At 38.0% G+C, this 16,392-nt stretch overlaps 1 long non-coding RNA gene across 1 annotated transcript; it reads right to left on the bottom strand.

Moving 5' to 3' along the window:
* Nucleotides 1-8,202: 8,202 nt before the first annotated feature.
* LOC130556539 (uncharacterized) lies at nucleotides 8,203-16,388 on the bottom strand. Its single transcript, XR_008963232.1, has 3 exons — nucleotides 16,298-16,388; nucleotides 11,746-11,834; nucleotides 8,203-11,529 (listed from the first exon to the last, which is right to left on the bottom strand). It is a non-coding gene; the product is annotated as an uncharacterized LOC130556539 (long non-coding RNA).
* Between the last annotated feature and the right edge of the window lie 4 nt (nucleotides 16,389-16,392).

Genomic DNA, 16,392 nt, shown 5'->3' with positions numbered 1-16,392 from the left:
ACCCCTCCCCCTCGCCAGTATCCATGGAGACCGCTATTCGGGGTTTCCTACACCGTTTTACACGGTTGATTACGTCACGAGGCCCATGGTAACCAAGTCGAGCGTGACGTAGTTTGTCACCATAGCAACCGTTGCCAGGAGGCTCTTGGCGGCTAGCTGCACGCGAAATGGCAGTTTTGGAGCCTCTGGGTTCACATGAGTGCTGATGATATCGGGATAACAGAAGAAAAAAATATTTCTGCTTATAATGGTCTGGTGTCATTTATCACGGTTATTAAAATAAGCGAACATCTTTCACGTGCACTAGCATTGTACAAGGCCTTGGTCATTTTTTTCATTTGGGTAGCACAAGATATACTTTGAAACACTTCTTCCCATCTTTGATTTTATTGTTAGTGATAATAATACATTTGTTTTTATTACTAATAATAAACCAATCAGGTGGTTGCTGCTACCACCTCTACATTAATTATTATGCTACTATTTAATATGTACATACATATTTACTTATTTTTTTAATGTATTGTGTTGTATTCTGATTATTATTATAAATATAAATCTAAATAATATAAATCTATTTTTGTGTTGGAATTCTTTAGATTTATATATTTCCCTTTTTTTGATTTCTTTGCATTTATCTTCTATTTCTTTTGTTTTATTTAAATTCCTAATCTATATAATTTTATTGTATTCTGTGAAAAATTGTACCAGCGCATTTCACTACATGTTGCATTATGTATGGTTGTGTATGTGACCAATAAAACTAAAAAATAAATTTGTACAGCACCTTTTATACTTCAAAAAAGCTAATAATTGAAAAAATACATATAGGACACGAGACCCCTTTTCATCATTGCACATTATGTCAGCATAACATTTTGAATGAAAATTTTAACTGAAACATGAATTTAAGAAATTGGTATTAATTACTCTTAATTATAACAGTACAGCTGATGTGCACTCCACAAGTTTGAAGATCCATGTTATCACCTCACAATTTGACAATGCTGCAACCAGCAACTTGTGTATATACATTTATATTTATTATATTTAATCATAAAACTTACTTTTTTTTAGTGTTAATATATATTACAAAGTACAATTTCTAATGCAAACACTTCAGATAGCTACTGTAGTTATTCACTAGAGAAATTTCTCCATAAGGAATTAGTCTTTGTGTTTGCTGTAGTATAATAATGGCATTTTTAATAAGCCAAAAGAATAAGACAAACCATGTAAAGTAAGAGGAACTTGTATGACTAATGCAAGGAAATTTACAGGCCTAGTAATACACAGAACATACCAGCAGGGTGCAGTGTAGATCTCTAAGGGGACTTACACAAACAGGTCAGTCTGAAATATTGATACTGTAGCAAAGCCAGATGGTTTTCCATTTGAATCTGAAGTATTTCATCCACTTTGCAAGTCTCCAGATATAAAGTTCCATTCTAGTGCTGTGAGAGTAGGCTACACAAGTACAGGATTTCATTATACTTTGGCATTTAAGTAAGTTTGCAATGATCTTTTGAAATTGAGCTAACACATTTATTTATGCATACACCGTTTTGTGTTTATAAATATTTTTTCACTTGTCAAAGTTAGAATTCTCTTAATTTTATGTAATACCTTGATTTATAGGCACAGCTTAAAATGATATTTCATCCAAAAATGAAAAGTCTGTTATCATTGACTCAATCTCCTTTAAAAGGTGAGTTTTTAAAGAAGTCCTTGCCAATTTGTGCAGTATTGTCTAGCTTGATAGACGCAGTCCTCATTCACCGCCATTATATGGAAAAGAGTTACAGTTTTCACAGAAGAGAGAAACAAATGGGAGTTTTGAACAACACAAGGGTGCAAATGCAGCAACATTTTCAGTTTTGGCCAAACTATTCCTTGTAATCAATATTAAAGATTTTCTGAACATCTTAAGCAAAAATCAATTTTCAACCAGGTAATCAATTAAGCACCTACTGCAATACTGTAGAATTAGAGTTGTCAGTGTGACCTTTAACCTTTCTGGTCTTTAAAAATGGCTTGGCTGCACAGAGTTAAAACGTGTAAACAGTCCTTAACGCGTACCTGCATATGATGTCCTTTTCATAATTTAATGGTTGAATACAACAAAGCAGAGCACCGAATCTGGTGCATGAACAACCGGATGTATTTTATACAAGGTAAACGCAGCACATTATTTCATTAAATTGATAAAGCAAGATGGAAGCATGTTTTCAAAGCAATTCTCAGACATGCAATATCAGGTATGACTCAAACCCAAATGAGGTTTTTTAGAACAACATATGACTGAAATAAATATAGAATGAAACATCTGAACATAATTATTTTAAAATAGCATTTAAGTGCGCAATAATATATAATTCAGAAATCATCTAAAGCCTGTTGCATAAAATTAGTAACAAAAAAGTAGTGTGCTTGATGGAAATGTTATGAAATGTTGTACAAATACAATCCATTATATGCTGTACATTGACGGCTCTATGTATGTCCCCCAAAGGGACTTGAGAGTAATTTCTATAGCGGCGAGTCTCAGGGGAAATTTACTCAGGCCCCGCTCAAAGGCATGTTCAAGCAGATTTATTTGTTAAGCAATTGAAGTGTGTGTTCATGCTGACATGGTCATCACCTCTGTATTTATAAATGAAGACATAACATATGTGCTGTTGTTGTTAACACATGCTTTATGTCCCAGAGCATCACCCTAAAGAAACTGCACATCAATGCACTTTTTGGTTGAAAAACAAAGGCTTCTTATATTTTTTCATATGATTCAAACTGACAAGCTGACTTAAAGGTCCAGTTCATGAAATTTAGCGGCATCCAGTGGTGAGGTTGTGAATTGCAACCAACAGCTCACTCCACCGCTCACCCCTCCCTTTCCAAGCACTACGGCGGCTGACACAGGTCTAAGACATCGTCACGTTTCGCTTCTTTGTCGAAGGAGATAAAGTATTTACGAAACGCGCTCCGAGCAGTTTGTCCGTTTAGGGCTACTGTAGAAACAACATGATGAATTCCATGCAAGGGGACCCGCGGTGTATGTAGATAGAAATAGCTCATTCTAAGATAATAAAAACATACTTCATTATGTAAGGTCTTTATACACCTCTGAAGACATAGTTATGTATATTATATTGCATTTCTGTCAATAGATCCTCCAAAATAATTACACACTGGACCTTTAAAGCACATATGCATCCGAGAAAATACCATGCTGGCACATGCCACGTCCCATGTTGGAGAGCTTACATAATAGTTGTGGACAATAAAGCATAATGCAGATAATTCAGAGGCATTTTTTCTACCTGCAGCAACAAAAAAAAGGACCAAGAGAATTTTTCTTTCATGACAGAGTAAAAGAATGAAAAAGTTTTATTTTGAAGAACAAAATCATTTTGTACAATGCTTGTACCTTCCAATTTAAAGACGAGCATCAGCTGCACTTGCCATTATAGAGGGGGAGGGCTTTAAATGGATGAACTGACTTAAAAGCAACGAAGAATGATCAATAAATGCTCAGGGGTACTGAAAAATAGACGTTTGCCTGAAAATCACCGTAGTGGTAAACAAATGATTATTGTTTAATCACAAGCGTTTCTTAATCTCCTCTGGTGCTTCTTTCAATCTAAGCGTTGGATTTATTTAAGCAAGCAATGGCACCGTTTGGTTCAGTCTAGACCAAGTTTTCTTATTCAGAATGTGAACCGATTCTTGACATACTTAGCCGTCTGTCTGTCTCTCTTCATCTAGTTTTGTTTTAAGATTAGCTGCTGATATCAGATAGGAAAGACACGAAATCGTCCTCCGAGCCCCAATTTCTATATTAACTGGAAGGAGGCTGCTCCAATTTCATCAATCTAGGTTGATGTGTACTGCAGAAAACCGATGGCACTGTTAAAATCAGAGCCAAGAACCCGTCGCTGGCACAGAGAATTTGTGCTCGAGCCTTCACATAATAATAGAATTCAGCAGGCTCGTATATGTCACATTTAAGAATCGGATGTTAGAATTACTCTTAAAGAGAAAAGGCTCATGTGAGAGTAAATCTGTAACATTTGTGAGCTGAGTAAACCACAATGCACATGGTTTTTCAGTTTCAGTGTCCCATGCAGTCTCCGTCAGAACCATCTGTTCATAAAAATGCAATTTTGATATTGCAGTGAAACGATTATTAGATAAAAAATGAAATATTCAGCAGGTCCAAAAAGCAATATTGAGAATTTATTTACTCATGTACATGTTTGGGCTAAATCGCCAATGCTTATACTAAAGAATATGCCAACCCCGCAGACCACTCGGAGATATATTATGGTAGGAAGTCATTTGTAAATTGCTTTCTGAGTCAGCACATCCTGGTAAAATTAATTCACACCACACCAGGTACTGGGCCCTCGGTGGTACGCAGCTGGGTGCGTTATTTGCTTCAACACTCATGGTGTTGCTGGTAAATAGAGACAGCCCACATGCATCAGTGTCCTTGGATATGCACAAAAACTAATCGATATAGGTGAGCAGGCAGCAACAAATGAGGTTACCACGGGAACAAGAGAAAGTGCCCTTAGCAGGTGTTCGTGAGACATGCGGCGTCTGGTGTGACTCTCAGGTGAAAGTCTGAAACGCAAAACACTATCCTTCTCTAACCTCAGGAGTGTCATCCAACAGCAATGTGAAAGACTGACAGCATGATAAGACACAAGAAAATTGTGATAAAAATGGTTATCACATAATTTTTACTTTCCCCAAATACAAAATATTACAGTTGTAGTGAGTATAAGCATGGTTTCTTTGCAGTATTTGAGGTCTGAAAAAATAGAGAGCATCTTTTCTGTTATTTTGACCTGTTTCTGGTCATGACTGTAAATTATGCTCAATGCGATGTAAGTTGTGCTGGATAAAGGCATCTGCCAAAAGTACAAAAATGTTTTATATGCAAGTTTAATATGCCACTTAGTGAGGTCATGTGGCATTCAAGTTCACCCAAAAATGAAGATTGTCATCATTTACTCACCCTTGTCAATTGACTTTCTTCTGCAAAACACTAAAAGAAGATATTTTGAAGAATGTTGGAACACAGAACAATAGCAGTACTTATTCATTTCTATTGTATGGACACAAAACCAGTGCAGGTTTGAAATGACAAGAGGGTGCACAAATGATCCTAAAATGATTATCTTTGGGTGTATGTATAAAAAAGTTTTATCATTTCAAATGGGTTGCAAACAAATTGTCCAAATGAATGCTAAAGTTTCTTCAATAACATTTTATTAATCTCGCCCTAATGGGAAATACAATAAACAATTCCAACAGTGTAAGAGGTCAAAACCTGGGTGTCCCTGATGGGTTTCAGGTCTGTACAACAAAACAATAAGCATATGATAAACCGTTTGTAAACTCACAGTACTATTTAGCGCGTTGACAAAATGTTTATATGCTCTCCTACTTGTAAGTCGCTTTGGATAAAAGCGTCAGTCAAATGAATAAATGTAAAGATGATATGAACTAATGTAGGTCTACAATTACAATGTGCATTGCTTGTGCAGGGGAGGTGGCTCTGCACATATGTGAGCTCTTTGTCGACGCAGCGCAGGAATGATGGCTTTTTTAGGTCAGTCTGATGCATGATTCTGTGATGCTGTGTGTGTGTAATATGCATTTTCAAACCTGTGTGTGCCTATGCTTGTGAACCAGCTCTTCTAATTCAGTCACCATGGTGAGCAGGTCATTCAGTTCTGTACGCCTGAACAAACTACATGTACCAGATACTAATACACATGAACTACTTTCATTGTGTGCTTTCATCACATTCCGAGAATTGAAGATTTTCCGAGAGGTTGCTGGGGTATTCTAGGTGGTTGCTACGTCGTTACTTGGTTTATTTGATATTCCGGGCCTTATGGCTGTTACAATAAGACTGTGAGATGATACAATTCTGATATATAGACAGACAGACAAGCAGACTGAGGGAAAGCTAGCAGGACAGACCATACTGTATATGTTATGAGATTAAATGACTAGAAAGAACAGAAAGAAATGGGTCACCGTAAAAAAGAAAATCAAAAATAAACACAGCGTAGCTTCTGGCTGAAGAGCTGTCCAGAGATGTAGAGGGAAGAGATGAGGCTTATAAGAGAGAGAGCGACTCTCAAAGACGAGTCATTGTCGAATGAGACCAGACTAGAACATCTGCACTACAGACAATAACTAATGAAACCCCAGTTTCTTCTCCCTACATCAGTTCTCGCTATAACCAACCAGAAGCGAGAGAGAGCGCTCGACCTTTACTGTAGACAGGGAGTGTGAGCGTAAATTACACCGGAATGATTTATGTTAGCACTTCTCCCAAATCCCACAACATCAGCAAGCGCTCAACACCCGTATGCAAGAGGACCGCACTCTCTTTCCTCCAGCATCCCGGCTGAGGATGTATCGACACAGACATCCTCATTTCGTTTTGCCCGACAATTGTGTCTCTCAGGTCTCTATTTAATTGCTTCGTGCCGTTTGATGACAAGAAACACGCACGCACAAACTACCTAATGGCGGGGCGCTTACCTCAGTAAATGTGAGGGGTCATGGCAGACATGGAGGGGAAAAGGAAAAAAACAACAATGCATTAAGAAATGTCTTTAAAAATCCCTCAAGCCCTTATTTGTGGGTCTGCAAGGCCATAAACAGGAGGCTGTGTTTGGAATAGCGAACTCCCATAATGCAATGCTTTCAAAGTAATGTAAGTTTTAATGGTTCAGAATGGAGACAGTATACAAATGCCTTAGGACTGCATGGTGTATGCTATTTATTGTATATTATTTTTTCCATTTAGTATCTAAAGTGGTAACAAATACATTTACATGCAGTAATCATTTTTTTCTGTTTTATTGGAAGGACTATTTTGTATGATAACCAAATTTTAGTTACTGTGATCACCGGTGATGACAAGTCTCAGCTTCCTATATTTGTCCACGGGATACTGGTGTTGCTTGTGTCCCATGGAGAAATGTCTCTCAGCAGGACACTTGCTGATTGCTCACGCAGGTTGTCTGTGTCTATTTTGTAGCACTGCACATTAGAGCTTCATAAAGATTCAATGTTCGCTCAACGCTTTGGCAGAAAACTACACATTGCTAACTATTTCCGCACAAATCTACTTGCAGTATATCACAACAAGGCAGGTATGTACTGTATATACATATGCCCAGTCATTTTTAGATAGAGCCTGTGGTGTAGTACAATATATTTTTGAGTAATAGAAAAGTACTATTCTATTGAAAGTTACTTCTTAGTGTAGATGACTCTGAATAGAAGTCAGTTGTCATTTATTTTTCGTTTTAATATCAACCTCTCAAGTGTTTCCTAAAAAATAACAAAGACTACAAATGTGACAATTACTGTATATGCTGCAAGATGACCCTGGAGGAAATGGATGAGATGTTTGATTTCATCTCGAGATCTCCTGAAGACGTATCTTGGCAAATCCTTGTTCAGTTTGAGTCATCTGATGCTCAAACTGCTCAGATCCCCTAAACACCTCATGCTTCCACTTGCTTAGCAGAAAGAATTAGTTATTGTCATCTGTCAAATAATCTTTCAATAAAATGTAAAACATTACAATTTGTTAGAGATGCCAATGAAAATAAAAATCCATTCAGTGAACATATAATGATTCATTCAAAGTCTCAGCATCAAGAATGTTCCAGGTTTGTTCTATAACCCCGTCAGAGGTCTGGTTAGAGTTCAGTACAGGACTCGTGTAAATAGGTCGACTCGAAGGGGACTCAGTCTCCTTAGTGGCAACCCAACCCGGTGTCCTAAAACTGGGATGATTTTTAAAGCATGAGCTGATGGCGTTGCTATTAAACTAAATAAATCGGTGTCTGCAAATCCACACAAATCATCTGAATCAGTGCATCTGCTGTATAGTTCTGTGATGCATAAAGGAAATGGCCAGTCTCAGTCCCCTAGGCAACACAACACAATAACAGACACCAGGAAAAACATGTGAGATTACATCTTTGCCCAACACTGAACATAACCAGATTATAGAATTATTCATAAAAAAATTAAGATTAAACATTTTTGTAACTACTATCCTGATGTCAGTCTATACAAAAAAGCGGTTACATAATAAACTATTGGAAATAGAGATATACACAGATATTTTAAAGGGGTCATATGACACGACTAAAATGAATATTAGCGTTTGTTTTAGAATTAAATGTGTATAAACAAGTTAAGTTTCAAAAACGCTGTATTTTCCACATACCGTGCATGTTTGTATCTCCTCTTTGCTCCGCCTCTCTGAAACGCGCGTTTTTTACTAAACTCATCGCTCTGAAAAGCGAGGTGTGCTATGATTGGCCAGTTAACCAGTGCGTAGTGATTGGTCGAACACTGCAAGCATGTGAAGGAAATGTAACGCCTCTTACCATATTTGGAACATCAGGTTCCAAAGCAATTGCACTGACAGGTACGCCCACCTTACTTGCATATAAATTTGGGCGGTCTTAGTCAAATCACACCATGAACTGACGTAGATTTGTGGAGGTGTGGTTACACGAGGCGTTTCAGACAGGTCTGGGTGAGCATTCACTTTTAGATAGAATGCATCTTTTGTTCCAACACTTTAATTTTTGCAATTTTACGTGTCTAATACATGCGTGGGCAATTTATAACACACCAAAGAAACAGAAAAACACGTATTCGCGCCACATGACCCCTTTAAAGGTTTAAAGAGAGAGTGTATAAAAAATGCATGTTGTTTGCATGAAAAACACTGTTTTTTTTCTAAAATCTTTCCCTTGGGTTAGAAATATATATATTTTTGTAGCAAAGACAAAAACACAATTTTACTCAAATGTGTGAGAACTTTATTTGCTACTTTTTTTATTACTACTTTATTGTTTGTCTTACTAGCCATAGATTTCTGTAAACAGTCTAGACACAACAAATCAAGATTAAGTCTGTTCGGCTTGTTAGGCGCTAAAATTATTTGTGACATCACGCCTCAAGATGGGTGCCCACATACATTAAACACTAGGGATGTAACAACATCAAAATCTCACTGTACAATAATATCTCGATATAATGTCCACGGCACGATATTTTTTGCTATATTTAAAAGAACAAATGATGACTTGGAAACGTACCATAAGAATTCTAATTTCTTAGTTGCTAGAGGTATGAGTTCTAGTATGAGATGGGTAAAATGACCTAAAAATCCCTTTTATAAAATAATTGCACCAGAAAGACCTTGACAAAGGTAACATCTATTATTTTTTCTAACATTCTCTATGTTAGGCCCGGAAGACCTATCGTTTCATACAGTCATGTGACCACGATAATATTGAGACAATTTTACTATTGCGATAACACAATATCGGTAATATTGTTACATCCCTATTAAACACCTGACTTAATTTGTGAGTAATTGACCTAAACCTATAAATACCACAAGGCCTGTCTTTGAGGTTTCCCCCTTACATTCACTTCCTGTGGAGAGTGGTGGTCTGTCTCATGTTTACACCTGTGATTGCGGTTCATGTCTATCAGACAAACCCCTCTGGTTGATTAAGTGGTCGATAAGTCTTTTTCACACAAGAATCAACAGTGTTTAGCATCATTGACATCCAACCTGTGTGGCCTAAACATCTTTATAACACATTCCTTGAGTCACGTTCTGAGAAACATTGCAAATAATACAGGTCCGGAGAAAAATAAGGACATGTGAATAATACAGAATTAGCCCTTTTGGATCCACTGAGTGGAAACACAAGTGTTTCACCAGAAAATAACAAATCTGTTGGATTAACTTCAGATTCTACCTGGATTTGCATGCATTTGAAAATCCAATACTTTGTAGAGACCCACAAAACGGCATCACAACAAAAGAGCTTTAACGCTGAAACAAAGGCTTTACGTAAATAGTTAGCATAGATCAGGAAATGAGGAGGACAAAGAATGGGAGATAAATGTGCTGTGTTGATATTTTAAAGCTGTTAGAGGGATTGGCCAGTGGACACAGCGCTTTGTAAATCCGGTAAGTGGATTTTGTATTAGAGTGATAGACGGTTTTGCCTGTTCGGTAAAATGATGCTTTGAAAAGACATGCCTACTGTAAATCAGACAAATTACTTATAACAGTGAGAGCCTTTTTAATCAAATGACTATATTTCCTGTAATTACCTTTATTGGAGGACTATTAAGTAATTAAAGTATTAAAATGTTTTGGCAAACCACTGGCTGAACTGAGATGCTGATGGCTGACAATGAGTCGGCAGATTTGAAAGTGTGTTTTCTGGCACAGATGGATGACCTGGATACACATTCAGAGAAGCTCCACTTTTACAAGTTGCTTGAATAAGACAGTATGTTAATAGAAAACACAGAGCGACGTTTCAGAAGACTGATTATTAGTGAAAATATAGACCATTCCCTATAGAAAAGATTCAACAAAATTGAATATCACGTGTTTCTCAACAATGAGGTTAAATCTGCTTCTCAGAAAACCTGAAAACAGGGTCTTTTCATAGGAGATCACATTTATGTATCAATTTGTGCCAAAAAACTAACATATGCTGGTTAGGTAGGTTTTGAAGCATGGTAGCTGGTTTGTGCTGGTTTAAGCTGCATGTGCTGGTCCTTAGCTGGTCAAGTGCTGGTTTAAAGTCACCATGAAATCAAATTCTTAGCGTTTTACACAGTGTTGCAGTGATTATTATAAATGATTTATCCGTGCACACCATTCATTTTTTTATTCATTTAATCTTTAATTAAAAACATTAAGCTCTCTTCCCCCCCAACAACAACTCTTCACCATATAAGCACCAAAAAAGAGGTTGGACTAGGTTGTCCAATGGCCAGGCATTTTTAGCCCACCCCTCCAGGCCCAACTTACAACAAACCAATAAGGGCAAAATAAAGCCCCGCCCTACATTTTTTTCTAATTTCAGAAGCCGTTTCACTCAGATATACGTCACGATATGGGTAAGAAGTAAATCGCTACTTGTGTTTCATGGTGACTTTAAGCTGGTGCTGAGCTGATTTAAGATGGTCCTAAACCAGCTCAGGACCAATTCAATTCAATTCAATTTTATTTATATAGCGCTTTTCACAATGTGCATTGTTCCAAAGCAGCTTTACAGGAGCAAATAAGAAAAACACAGAAAGGTAAAACAGCACAGTGTATGGTGTTTATAGACCAAGCAAGATCATTATAATAAATAATATCTAATAAATAAATGAATAAATAAATAAATGCAGTCTCCCGGTGAGCAAGCCAACACTGCACTGCTGTGGCGAGGAACCCAAACTCCAATGATGAATAAATGGAGAAAAAAAACCCTCGGGAGAAACCAGGCTCAGCCGGGAGGACCAGATATCCTCTGACGTGTCATAGCTGCACTCAGTGACCCCGACCAAAGCCACCGAGCAACGTCCACGAAGAACAGGGAGAGCCCAAGAACCGCGACCAAGGAAGCCCCACCCGCCGAAACCACGCAGGTCCAACCCGGTCCCATTCTGCAATCAACAACAGACAACAGAAGAACAACCAGGGAAAAATAGTAATGGCATAATTATTGCAAAGACACGTGTGAAATTACTAAGGTCTTTGGTTTTCCAACCCTATGAGAAGCAGAATGCACTTTAGACTTAGACTAGTAATAGTGGAGGATGTGTCTGAGCAGAAAGCCACTGATCTAAAAAGAAATTCAAACCAAACATGCTGCGTGTCACCTGCTGTTATGTCTCTAATCCCACAGTGTGCGCTCTTCTCGCGGCAAAAGCTGTTGCGTCTACATGGGCTGCCTATAGCCAAGCTTCACCTGGAATGAGTGAGTAAATCATGAGTTCCATTTAAACAACATTTGTAACTAGAATGCACCACGTCAAAATGAAACATTAGCGTTGTTTTAAATCATCTACACAGGAAGCTGCCTTTCAGGTCAACGTGACATTTTAAATTTGACTTTCTTAACCCACATTCTTGGTGTGAATGATTCATCGGTGCATGATCTTTCAACGACAACAAAAGTCACCCGAGCTGTAATGAAAGGTGACAGATGAAGAAAATAACATTGTGACGAACACGGATTGGCTGATGGCACCATAGAACCATGCACGGTTTTCACTGGGTGTTCAGTATCGACTTCATAGCTGTGACGTCAAAGGCAACATTCAGGGAAAATACAAGTCTACTTGATCTTCATAATCCTCATCAAAATATGATCTTTTATAACAACCATAATGCCTCTGAAACTCGACTGTCCTTTTCAGATGACATCACAAATCCCTCACTAACCCTCTCTTTGCAATGCATTCTGGGATTGCTTACTCTGTGACGTAAGCTTTAGAATCAGGCCAAAATTAGGGGTTTCAAGAAATGGCATTATGTTTTTTTGTCTTGAGCGTGGCGGAGATGCCATAAATGCTGCCCAGCTAGGCATCTTAGAGAGCTTTTGGAACAGAGCAATAGTCTACATGTTTGATCCCCCTAAAATTAAATGGGGAAAAGGGAGTCCCTTTGAAGGGTTTACAAAGTGCTGAAGCACAGATCTTTAATAATGTCTGTGATATTACAGTGTACGAGAGGATTTGAAGCATATTGTCCATCACACAGAAACTTACATTGGTCTTACCCTCGTCTTGAATGCCACAAGCTCGAACAGAAGGGGTACAAGTACACGTTGTTTGTGTCTAGAAGGTTCAATCATGTCCTAATTTGACTCTTTGTCCCATTGTCTTGTTTTCGCCCACACCTAAACATCTATTCGCTACTACCTTTAACACATGACAGGTTTCATTGGTGTCTGGCAATTCACATCGAGGCAGGCCTCTCTCAAGGGTCCTGCTGGTGGATGGAACAACTTGTTAAGGGTCAGAGAGGCAATGCAAAAATTCTGCACTTGGCTAGCATGCAGTAAACAAGACTACTCGGCTACACTCACATACACACAAACTGCCTGTTGTTGTAATGCTTGCAGTATCATCAGAACATGTATTTTATGGGAATAATATATCTGTTTCAATAAAAACATGAAACACAAAGTAAAACTTAGTGTACAGTTGGATTACCTCTGGCAAACACACCGAGACAAAATCATAATTCACTCTATACAACAACAGACATGATGCACTTTAAGAGAGCCAGAGATTGTCAGTGTCGGTTATGATCATAACTAGGCTATATGACGCTCATATGATGCTCATGATGGTTATTTTCAGCAGAGTTGTGATTTTTTGTTGAGGTGGAACAGGTGACGTTTTCAGCCCTCCCAAACACACACACACATGCATACGTTTGTTTCACTATGTTAGAACACAAACACAATGGGTTTTATAGACTACAGTCACATAAAACATACTAAATATAGCATATATCAAAAAACATTATTTAAAATATAAACATCAAGACCATGCAACACATTTAATGTTTTGTAAAATAACACCCGTACATCTCACAAAATAATAGAAATTTAAGACTTATGGAGCGTGATGTTGTTTTGTTTGTATTAGGAGTCGTTTTTCGTTATTTGTTCCTCAGGCTAGTATTTGCAGACATGCCTTGTCACGGTCTCGGTGTGGGTGGTGAAACACGAGACAAGGAGAGAGGACCCAAACGCAGACAGCGGGTAAGGGTATAACAGACTTTTAATAAATAATTAACAAAACAAAGACCCACGTGGGGGGTAAAATAACAAACTATAAACATGACAGATAACAAGAACATGGACTAACTACACTATACTAAACTAAACTAAACTAGAGACAACATTTGAATTAAATACAAAATAACTACACTACACTACACTACACTGACAAGACAGGAACTCACCACATATGACACACAACAGTACAATGAACCAGCACAAGACAGAAGACAAAAGGGCATTATAAAGGGGATAAATCAAGAGGGAACAGGCGTGGGGCATGAACTAATTAACAATCAATAACGAGGAGACGAAAGGGAGGGAACAGAGACGCAACACCGGAGAGTGGAAGACCAACAGGGTCAAAACGCCTCTCTCCACATAAAACAAGAGGTTCTGTCATGGCTCTGCCACAAGATCAAGAAAAGCAAGACAAGATGGGGCAGAACCATGACATGCCTGTTCGAGCAAAGACCGGTAACTATTATCAGCCTACACCAACGGATAATAACGTTATGTTTATTCTAAACTCGCGACGCGAGCTGCAGTTAAAATTTTAAATGCGCAAGCCCTTTAAAGGACTCATCAAATGAGGACTTTCAACAAGTTGGTAGGATTTATTAGGGTCTTCATGAAATGTCTGGAACATATTTTGCTTAAAAACACTCAATGGCTGTGTAAACAAAACCCTTCTTGCCTCGTCAAAAACAGCTACACTCACAGCAACCCGTTTTGGTGCATGTCTCTTTAAATGATAATGAGTTACAGCGCACCCCACCCCTCTGAGACTAAAAAATCTGTCACAGCAAACAGCATATAAATATAGAGTAAGTTTAACACTGGTTTTGAATGTTCTATTTAGCCCGTGACTGACTTAGCTCCCTTCGCTATCATATGCTAACGTTATCCTCCTATATATACGGTACATGTACGTCAATTCAGACTGTTGATAAATATTACTTACATCGGCAGCTTTGTCTCGTTCAGTTGGTCTCGATCCCTCTTGAGGAACAACTTTGAAGCTAATCCTGATTGTACTTTCCCAGGTTGAAAAAGCACTCCGGCTTGAAGTGATTCGCACAAACAAGCAGGTTTTTACTTATGATTTCTGAGGGATTTCCACTAAAAATAAAATAAATCCACTCCTGTCTCTTCCGAAGTTAGGACGCTGTGCAGTGACTACATTGCATGTTGTCCACGAACTTTAGCCATGGCGTCACGTACACCGCTGTCGCTTGTGAAAACAACAATGGCGGCAGCGCTGTGGATGGAATTGTGTAGATTAAGGGGAAGTAATATTATAATAAGAGCCTGCGTCTACGTCACATCAGGAGCGAAATCTGAACGGCTCGATTTCTCACATGCTTGCAGAGAAAGGCTTTCCAAAACAAAGTTACTGGGATCTTGTTTTTCACGTTTTCTGGGTTGCTAGATGCACCCGCGGGGACCGATTATAGCACAAACTTGACTTTCATCCAATGGGTCCTTTAAATTCAAATGGATTTTGATTGGCTGTCAGTGTTTTAACGTTTATCAAGTGGAGCAAAAACGTGTTCCGATATCGTTCCTCTGTATCTTTAACGTTGTAGTTATGGACTTCGGATCCGGACTTTATAGTTATCATCCCTGATGTTAACGGGCTTTCAAGACATAATGTCTTGGGAAAATGTCAGGGAAAAAAGTGCATGCAGGTAGGTTCCCATATCCCATTATGGCGTTGAGAGAAAAATTAAGGGAGCGAGCGCTTTCCATTCATTTCATGGAAATGGCGTGACACGTTGTCGGCAATGTTTTCCGCTTTGGAAATCACAAGTGTGTTAAAGAATTTAGTGCAAATCTATCTATTTATAAACAAATAAATAAAATTACTGTATCATTTATTTAAAAATTTTCTACAAAGCTGCTTTGTAACAGTGTGAGTGTGAAAAGGAAAAGCGCTTTACAAATTTGCATTGAATTGAGTTGACAAATGTGCTGTTTGTTGCACAAAATATTTTTTTTGCCCGTGAGAACACCTGAACTATTTTAAATGTCATTTAATCTTTAATTTAAAAAGTACCAGAAATCTCATTTTAATAGAGTTAAAGCAAAAGACGATTTTCTCCATTAGGAGATTGGCGCTCCGGTCATATTGATAAGAGGCAATCGCTACAAGCATGACTACATCTGTTTTACAATTTGATAAAATATAATTTGATTTAGATATAGTTTACTCGAATTAAAAAATGTCACACATGTAGCCAATTTCTATTGAAATTATTATTATTTTCTTAACCTATTGACTATTTTAAGCATAAACCTTACTAAAATATAGATTTCCCAGAAAAACAATACCTAATATTTTAAGTTTTTTCAAGTAAATATAGGCTATCTTGTTTTAAGGCGGTTTAGATTTTACAAACATACTGTATACAAAAATCATTTTTCAGGGTACATGAATTCAGGAAGAGAAAGAGGCAACAACATTCTTCAGTCAAAACATGTCTGAAATGTATCATCATTCAAACATTTGAAGATTTCCATGCGACCATTATAGCACCGAGAGAGAGAGAGATGTTGTCGGTGAAGAGATGAAAGACGTTCTCACACAGCTATTGTGCCTGTAGACTCTGGTCACACCCACATCCTGACATCCTCACCGTGATTGGCCAACATCCTGAATCCCAGCAACAGCTCCTCTGTGTCTCCTCCCCCTTTTTGTCTCCACAAAGAGCTCAACGCTGAATGAAGTGAA

Source organism: Triplophysa rosa, linkage group LG7, assembly GCF_024868665.1.
Source record: "Triplophysa rosa linkage group LG7, Trosa_1v2, whole genome shotgun sequence".
NCBI lineage: Eukaryota > Metazoa > Chordata > Actinopteri > Cypriniformes > Nemacheilidae > Triplophysa > Triplophysa rosa.
Note: the sequence above shows the minus strand (reverse complement) of the source record. Positions and strands in the feature narration are given on the sequence as shown.